This window comes from Bos grunniens, chromosome 9 (assembly GCF_055505025.1).
Source record: "Bos grunniens cultivar Pamir isolate PY7600 chromosome 9, Bosgru_T2T1.0, whole genome shotgun sequence".
Classification (NCBI taxonomy): Eukaryota; Metazoa; Chordata; class Mammalia; order Artiodactyla; family Bovidae; genus Bos; species Bos grunniens.
The window spans coordinates 10,358,813-10,368,043 of record NC_141173.1 but is presented as its reverse complement, the minus strand read 5'-3'; the positions used below and the strand labels follow the sequence as shown (position 1 = coordinate 10,368,043).

The following is a 9,231-nucleotide window of genomic DNA, read 5'->3' as shown; positions in this document are numbered from 1 at the left end:
AAGTGAATCATGAGTGAACTTGCCATTTCAGAGTGATCTCTGTCTGTCTCTCCAAGCTCCTGGCACTTGGCTTTAATGTTGTTCAGTGCTGGCCTTCTTTGTCCTCCCCTGAAGGTGACAGCTTTTCTGCTGCTTTTGGCACAGAGGTAGCTTCCTTCTTGTCTGTGGCACCTGCAGAGAACTGGGAGTGTCCCTTCAAGGAAGCACTAGAGAGGCAACCACTCCTGCCTTAGGGACCTGGCAGGGGAGCAGTCCAGACCGGCAAGGTGTCGGGATGAGGAGCCCAGAGCTGAGTGAGGCTCCATCACTTCTGCTTGACCGTCATTAGTCGTGATCCAGCTGTACGACCTTGGGAAAGTCCTTTAACCTCCCTGGGGCTCAGGTTCATCGTGAGTATGTGAAGAGGTGAGCCAGGAAATTTCACCCTGAGCTCAAGGATCACCCTGAGTTCTTGTGTTAAATGCAGATCTGGGGATCTCATGAGAACCTTCCAGCTTGGGAATCTCCATGTGATTCTGCAGCTCACCTTGAGCCGGAGCCAACAAAGTAAGGGATCACCTGATTCTTCTCTGATTTTAAAGTTCTGGGATAGAATTTTCTAGAATAAGTTTTGGTGCCTTATTATCTTTCATTAGAGCCAAGTGCCTACTTATTTCAAAGAGCTCTGTTTGCTTTTGTTAATAAAAATAAACACAGGGCCATTAAAATTTAAGATGCTAAATAAATCCTGGCTCTGAGTGAATGACAATAATACATGCAGGTATTAGTCATCAAAACAGCTTGGGACTGTTTGGTATTCATAAACTGAACAAAAAATGACTGCTCCAGTGAAACTGTGCCCATATAATTAAGAACTATTAACACAGCATAACAGGAAATGCAGCCGGCCTCTCTGGAGGACACGGTGGCCCCAGTATGATTGACAAGGAGGGAGACAGAGTGCCATGAAGTCATAGGAGGAAACAAATAGTTTAGACGCTCAAAACAACTTTAAAGTCAGCTTATTTAATTATAAATACGCTAAGTATATCACCCGGCAGATTGGAGACAGGCTGTTGACTTATTTTTCACTTGGATATTGCATTTCTTACATATTTTTAAAATTTTGCATGACAGTTTAAGGGGAAAATTTCCTTATACTTTTAAGTATTTTCTGGGGGTTGTTCCTTATATTCTGTGGAACTGGAGTCACCCAATTAATTGCTTTCAATTTTCGGGGGGAGGGATTCTCTTTATCACTGGGAATAACCAACCTGAGGTTTTGTGAGAGGTCTGCCATTTCCCACCCCCTGTGCTCTGTAGTGGGCTTCCCTGGTGGCTCAGATGGTAAAGAATCTGCCTGCAGTGCAGGAGACCTGGGTTCGATCTCTGGGTTGGGAAGATCCGCTGGAGGAGGGCATGGCAACCCACTCCAGTATTCTTGCCTGGAGAATCCCCATGGACAGGGAGGCCCAGCAGGTTATAGTCCATGGGGTGGCAAAGAGTCAGACATGACTGAGGGATTAAGCACAGCACAGCATGCTCTGCAGTGATTCTCAAACCCATATAGGAGGCAAGTGGTGCATCCATCCATGAGAAGACTCACAAGCTAGGGCTTCTCAAGCAGCAGGCTAGCCCCCAAGGGAAGTGATAACAGAATCTTCAGGAGCTTGGGTAATTTCAAAAAGCTCCCCAGGTATTTTCCTCTAGTGCTTGAATTGCAGCACTCAGATCAAAACTTGCCAACTAGCAAGTGTTCACATATTCAGCAGAAAGCTGGAAACCTTGAATCCAGGAGTTGCTATTTTACTAAAAAACAAGACATTACTATTTGAAGTAAATGGGAAACTTCAATATCAGTAGTGAATGATTGCTTTCAAAAGTGTATAGTTACTGATCACTATATTCCTAGAGACATTGTTAGTTATTTACTTAATCATTTTACCCTTCTCCTCTTTTAAAATTTTTATTTATTTATTTTTTACTTTTTGCCCACGTAGCTTGTGGGATCTAAGTTCCCCAACCAGGGATTGAACCCCTGACCCCTGCAGTGGAAGCATGGAGTCTTAACCGCTAGACCACCAGCAAAGTCCCTACCCTTCTCTTCTTTCTAGTCCACCTGTAAGATAAAATAGACAACATTTTTTAGTAATTATTCTCACTTTCTCTTCTTCCTCCTTTCTCATAGAAGACCTGAAAATTAACTTGGCTTAGAAGGACAGGTGGGGTTGATTACCTGAGAGGAGGCAGATGGGCAGGTGGTATCCCAGTCAGCTTAATGGATTGTGAGCACAGTGAGAGCTCCCTCTCGGCTGAAGCAGGTGGGAGGTGGTTATAGGATGAAAGGATGAGGATGATCTAGCCTGTCAAGTGTCAGATGGCAGGCTGAAGAGGGGATAAGAATGAGTGAAACTCACTGAGCTTGTGTGTGTGTGCAGAGATGTATTTTTACTGAGATACAAGTGACATGTAACATTATATTAGTTTCAGCTGTATGACATCATGATTTCATACTGGTATATATGGTGAAATGATCATGCAATAAGTCACGTTAACATCATCAACTCACATAGTTACGAATTTATGTGTGTGTGTGGTGGGGGGTGGGTGGGTGAGAGGGAGACAGAGATGAGAGCTTTTAAGGTCTCCTCTCCCACTGGAGCTTTCAAATCAACAATCCCATGAGGTAACTGGCATTCTAGAAGATTAATCTGGCATTCTATTCATTGAACTGTCTCCCCACACTACCAAATTCTAATCTATTCTAATTTATCAACTTTTATGATTTTGTTTGTCTTCCACAGCAAGTCCCAAAGCTGCAGCTTTGCCCACATGGCTCTCCTGAACCACAGAGCTATGTTTCCATTTTCTAGATGTCTCCACTGGGATGACTCATAAACATTTCAAAATCAACATGTTCAAACCTGAACTCAATATATCCTCCTCCAACTCCTGCTTGCCCATTTCCCTTCCGTGTCTGAGTTAATGATCTTGCTGTCTAACTATTTGGCTAAGCTAAATCTATCCGAGCTTCTTCATTAATATTCACGCACGGTGCATTTTGAGTCATCTTGTTGATCCTACTTCCCTCTGGACCTTCCCTCTGCCTTTGTTCAGGTCCATGTTGTTTCCCGGGGAGACTCTTCCTCGAACATCCCAGTACATCCAGTTTCTCTCCAGTCCAGTCCATCCTTCACATCATTATGTTGGAGACATTGTCTAAAACAAATCTATATTCCATTGTATTCCAAGTCTGCTTACATATAGTGGCCACCCTCCTTGTCTTAGCAGAGAATCCAAGCTTCTCATTATGGCATTCAGGGAATAATCTGAGCACAAACAACTTTTCAAACGTATCTCAACAATGCTCCAACGCTCAGTCTCTGCTTCATGGATGCTGGACAACATGTGAACAAAAACCTTCCTTTCCTGCCCGTGTGGTTTTGCATATTTCATTCCTACAGCATTCCTCCTGAATTCTTCAGCTAACAAACTCCTATTCTCTCATCAAAGTCCAGCTCAAATCACCCCACCACCTTTGCCAACATTTCAGGGTGGCATTGCCAGGGATTTAGAGTCTCCTCCTCAGTTTAGCAAGACATATTGACATTTTCTAATCATTCAGATTCAAGAGGATTGATTCACATCAGTTAGACTCATGGCATTCATGCAAATATGACTTTTTAAAAATTTATATTTAATTGAAGGATACTCGCTTTAAAATATTGTGTTTTGTTTCTGCCATGCATCAACATGAATCAGACATAGGTATAATATGTCCCTTGCTTTGAACCAATTTATTAATTTACTATGAAAAGCATAGCTATCAAGTGAATTGTAACATTCATGATGTAGCATGGGAACTAACACGTAATGTTCATGTAACTAGTGTGGGAACTCACTACTCCCAGGAGGCTACGTGGCTATCATTTTGTTAGTTGGACACAGAACCAGGATAAGAAGATTAACGTGATGATCCCAGTGGCAGCTGCCACCAAACCAAGAGGACTTGATGCATCCTTCTGTGTTATAAGGATATTTGTGCCCTGCAACAGACTGAACGTGAAAACTGCCAACATGCTGCCTATCTGGGCTAATTCTGGAGACAGACCAGAAGAACCTTGTCCCCTTTTCTAGACTGCACAGACACTATGTCCCCTTTTCCCCTCATCCTTTCTCCACGTCCAGGAATATTGGACATTTTAGGTGTGATTATGATAGAGTCCAGAGAGGGCAATGGCACCCCACTCCAGTACTCTTGCCTGGAAAATCCCATGGACGGAGGAGCCTGGTAGGCTGCAGTCCATGGGGTCACTAGGAGTCGGACACGACTGAGCGACTTCACTTTCAGTTTTCACTTTCATGCATTGGAGAAGGAAATGGCAATCCACTCCACTGTTCTTGCCTGGAGAATCCCAGGGACGGGGAAGCCTGGTGGGCTGCCGTCTATGGGGTTGCACAGAGTCGGACACAACTGAAGCGACTTAGCAGCAACAGCAGCATGATAGAGTCATCATGGTCGCATTGTCATAGATCTTCCTGCCTTACCCCCCGCCCCACCCTCCAGCCCCAGGAACTTCCAGGAGCGCTTCCTTGGGTTCATACACAAGCCTTGGACATCCCTGTGTGCCAGAATTATCTGTGGCCTTCAGACCTTGATGCTTCCAAAGGGGAGCAGGTCTGCTTTGGAATCCTGCCGCTCCGGCACTGATGGATCGTACCTCTCCTACCTGGCAACTCTAACCACCATCCTTCCCGCCTGAAGTATAACGTCTTCAAGTTCTCCCTTAGTCCAGGCGTGTCCTCCCAGACTCGACTCTCCATGGAGCCACCAGAGTAACTGTTCAAAGTCACGTCCAAACCTGTCACTCCTTCCCTCAAAACCTTCCACTGGCTTCTTACCTTGCTCAGAGAAAGACCTCTGTCCTTCTCTGCCTGGATGACTCTGCTCTAACCCCTGGCCTCCTTGCTCTCTGGACACAACAGGCACACCCTCACCTCAGACATTTATAGCTGCTGTTCCCTCTCCTGGTATTTCTCCTCCCCTGCTACCCTCCCGGCCCTCCCCATCCCTGTATTTAAAGCACCAACCCTCTCTATCTCCCTTCCCTGCTCTGTTGTTCTTCATCACACTTGCACCATTGAATCCATGATACAGTAGTTTATTTGTCTATCATGTGTATCTTGCCACCAGATGATAAACTCCGCGAGGGCTGAGACTGAGTCTCTTTGGTTCTCTGCTGGACCCCCATGGGGCTGGGACAGTGCGGGTTCTGCTATGTCAAAGGTGCTCCGTAAGCGCTTGAGTAAATAAATCCAAAAGCTTTGCCTTCAATTGTAAGGCAGGTATTAGTCTTCATGTCTCTCTCTTTTTTTTTTTTTAGGAGGAAAAAACCCTGCTAAGGCAGGAGAGATAGTGTTTCTCTTTGGTGGTTGTATAATATATAAAGCATGAAAGGGAAAATGTTAGTTGCTCAGTTGTGCCCAACTCTTTGAGACCCAGTGGACCACAACCCACCACACTCCTCTGTCCATGGGATTTTCCAGGCAAGGAAACTGGAGTGGTTTGCCATTTCCTTCTCCAGGGGATCTTCCTGACCCAGGGATCAAACCCTTGTCTCCTGCTACTGCAGGCAGGTTCTTTACAGACTGACCTAAATAGAAAGAGAGAGATTTGGAGGAATTGACTCCTGTGATTGTAGGGGCTGGCAAGTTCAAAGCTGCAGGATGGGCTGGAAATCCAGGTAGGGTTTCCTACTTAGGAAACCAGGTAGGTTTCAAGCTGCAGCTTGACTCTAAAGGCAGACTGCAGAGAGAATTACCTGTTCTGGGGAACTTCAGTCTGGTCTCTGGAGGCTTTCAACCGATCAGACGAGGCTCACCTACAACCAGAGGATAAATGGCTTTACTCTAAGTCTACCGATTTAAATGTGAGTATCATCACCCTGGAGGAGGAAATGGCAACCCACTGCAGTATTCTTGCCTGGAAAATTCCATGGACAGAGGAGCCTGGCTGACTATAGTTTATAGGATTGCAGAGTCAGATACAACTGAGCAACTGAACACACACATAAGCACATCATTAAAATAAAAATACCTTCTCGGCAATATCAAGACTGGCACTGGGTCAAATATTTGGGTGCTTTGGCCTCATCAAAATAGCACATAAAATTAACCATCACAGTTCCTCAGTCCTGGGTTTTCAGGCTCCTATGTTGACAGGGATCTGCTGAGGGAGAGAACCATTATGTATACAACCAGATGTGGCTGGTAGTTTGTGTTGAACTTTGTGGTTGCCTTATTTTTCTGTATAAGTAGAAAAGTTATTCATTTACCAGCTTACTAGTTCCTGGGCTTCCCTAGTGGCTCAGCGGTGAAGAGTCCACTTGGAACGTCAGAGATACAGGAGACATGGGTTAGATCCCTGGGTCTGGAAGATCCCCTGGAGGATTATGGCATGGCAATCCACTCCAGTATTCTTGCCTGGAGAATCCCATGGACAGAAGACCCTGGTGAACTGAGTCTATAGGGTCACAAAGAGTCAGACACGATTGAAGTGACTGAGCACGCATGCACACAACTTGTTCCTACCTTATCTTCCCAATCTTTTTTGATCAATAGCTTATTTAAGATCCCACAGCAATGAATTCTTAACTCAAAGAGTAGGAAAAACCTATTTTGATATAGATTACTTTTTGAAAGCTTAAACTTTTAAATCCACATAAGTAAAACTATAGGTTTAAAAACAGCAACTTAAAAAGCATTTTGGACATGATATGAAAGCAAAACTTGATTTTATACTCTGCTATTTGCTATCTGAGTCTTCAATAATATACTTTTATTTTCCCGAAATACTGTTCATCTCATCAGTATTCTTGAAAATGGCTTTCATCTTAGCCGTTATAATCTGCTGACTATAGCCTCAAGGAGTTCAGAGTCATGAGTTCAGTGCAGACATGCTCCATCTAGCCCCACTTGCTCTGGGAGCTGCAGCATCTTCCAGGCATCTCTACTGTCGTGCAAATGCTTGGTTTGGAGCCCACTGGGCACTACCTAAAAGAGTACAGGGTGCAACATTGTAGTTAATAATGGAAAATCAGGTGGAAATCCATCACCCTGTTTACAGTGGTGCTGTGGGGTATACAAATGCACATTGCAAAAAGAGTGCTTTTAAAAAAATTGATGTTTTCAAATTATTTATTTGTGTTTTTTCCCCTCAAAACAGAAGAAAAGAATGAAAGGAAATTTCCTTTTATATTCCTCCTTCTAGACATTCTGAAGATTTCTCTAACATATCATGTAGGGGATTGGCCCAAAAATTCATTCGGGTTTTTGATAACATGTTATGGAAAAACCCAAATGAACTTTTGGGCCAACCCACTGGCCTTTTTGAGAGAGACCTGTGATTTTCAAATGAATATCATAATCTCTCAGATTTTCCTTCTGAACACCTCCCATAAGGTTGGCAAGAAGTCTATAAGGTACATGGGAAAAATATGACTTCATCTTATGCTTCCAGAACATTTTTAGATTAGGTTATGCTTTTGGAAAACTTTGAGATATCTGACATACAAATAAGTAAATTTCTCACTATTCTTTTTTCTTATCTTTTCTTTTTTAAAAAAGAATGTTTTGAAATTGTGATCTGTATTCTGATAAGTGATTGCAGAAATTTTGGTGTGAGGTTAGAAATTTCAGTTATGTATTGAGTAGCTTCAGGTCGTTTGAAACATGATGAAGAAATGGCAAGGTAGAGGATGATTTGATATTTGATACCAGCGATTTTCCTGTTTGTCCACTGCTAACTTTTCGCCTTTTCATGGAGTTCTCGTTGGAGAAGACCCCGATGCTGGGAAAGATTGAAGACAAAAGGAGAAGGGGGTGGCAGAGGATGAGATAGCTGGGTAACAGCATAGACTCAATGGACATGTGTTTGAGCAAACTCCAGGAGATAGTGGAAGACTACTGTCATGCAGTAGTCCATGGGATCTCAAAGAGTAGGACACGACTTAGTAACTGCACAGCGATAACCACTGCTGACTTATTGTTCTTATTAGACTTTACGGGCTTGAAGTGAGGGTTCCCTATCAGTACTTCCACTGCAGCTAAGCTCTTATCAATTTTCTGACAGGCACATCTTTTCAGATTTTATCAAGGTTGCTGAGAAAGAGCTGAGAACAGTCCATCTTTTGTTGAGAACGGAAACTCTGCTGGAACCTAGCATTCTCCGTTGATGCAGCTTGCCCATGTAGTGGGTTTAGATACATCTTATGAGATTAAAAGACGCTTACTCCTTGGAAGAAAAGTTGTGACCAACCTAGATAGCATATTCGAAAGCAGAGACATTACTTTGCCAACAAAGGTCTGTCTAGTCAAGGCTATGGTTTTTCCTGTGGTCATGTATGGATGTGAGAGTTGGACTGTGAAGAAGGCTGAGCGCCAAAGAATTGATGCTTTTGAACTGTGGTGTTGGAGAAGACTCTTGAGAGTCCCTTGGACTGCAAGGAGATCCAACCAGTCCATTCTGAAGGAGATCAGCCCTGGGATTTCTTTGGAAGGAATGATGGTAAAGCTGAAACTCCAGTACTTTGGCCACCTCATGTGAAGAGTTGACTCATTGGAAAAGACTCTGATGCTGGGAGGGATTGGGGGCAGGAGAAGAAGGGGACGACAGAGGATGAGATGGCTGACTCGATGGACATGAGTCTGAGTGAACTCCAGGAGTTGGTGATGGACGGGGTGGCCTGGCGTACTGCAATTCATGGGGTCGAAAAGAGTCAGACACGACTGAGCGACTGAACTGAACTGAACTATCCCTTCCCACTTCGGTGAAACAATGGACGACTGGGACTGCAGATGTTTTGCATCAGAATTTTGTAGCATGCATAAATTATCCTTTAGCCATGATTTCCATAGATTCACAAGTTGGTAACTGGGCAGTATCTTCCCTTGTCTTCCCAATAGTTTTCACAGTACCACAGTTTCTTATGATGTATGTTTTCCCTTTCAAGCCTTTCTTCATATTTTCCTATGCGTGTAGAATAAACATATTTGGGAATATAGTCTGTGTGGGCATCTACAGCTGAAAATATATTGTATTGCCCTTGTTTCTATTTTAGATTTTTTGGTGCCCAGCATATTGAGTTTTGCTGCATGTGGTGAGATTTATCTGTGGACTTTGTCATACTGCAGACTTCCTTTTCCTTACTTATCAGCTTCCCACACATTTCTAGTGATAACCTTTCACGTTTT

The 9,231-nt window shown here is 43.6% G+C and overlaps 1 long non-coding RNA gene across 1 annotated transcript; it reads left to right on the top strand.

Annotated features, from left to right (window-relative positions):
• Positions 1–255: 255 nt before the first annotated feature.
• LOC147365563 (uncharacterized) lies at positions 256–8,883 on the top strand. The gene is made up of 2 exons (XR_015132566.1): positions 256–546; positions 8,111–8,883. It is a non-coding gene; the product is annotated as an uncharacterized LOC147365563 (long non-coding RNA).
• Positions 8,884–9,231: the final 348 nt, after the last annotated feature.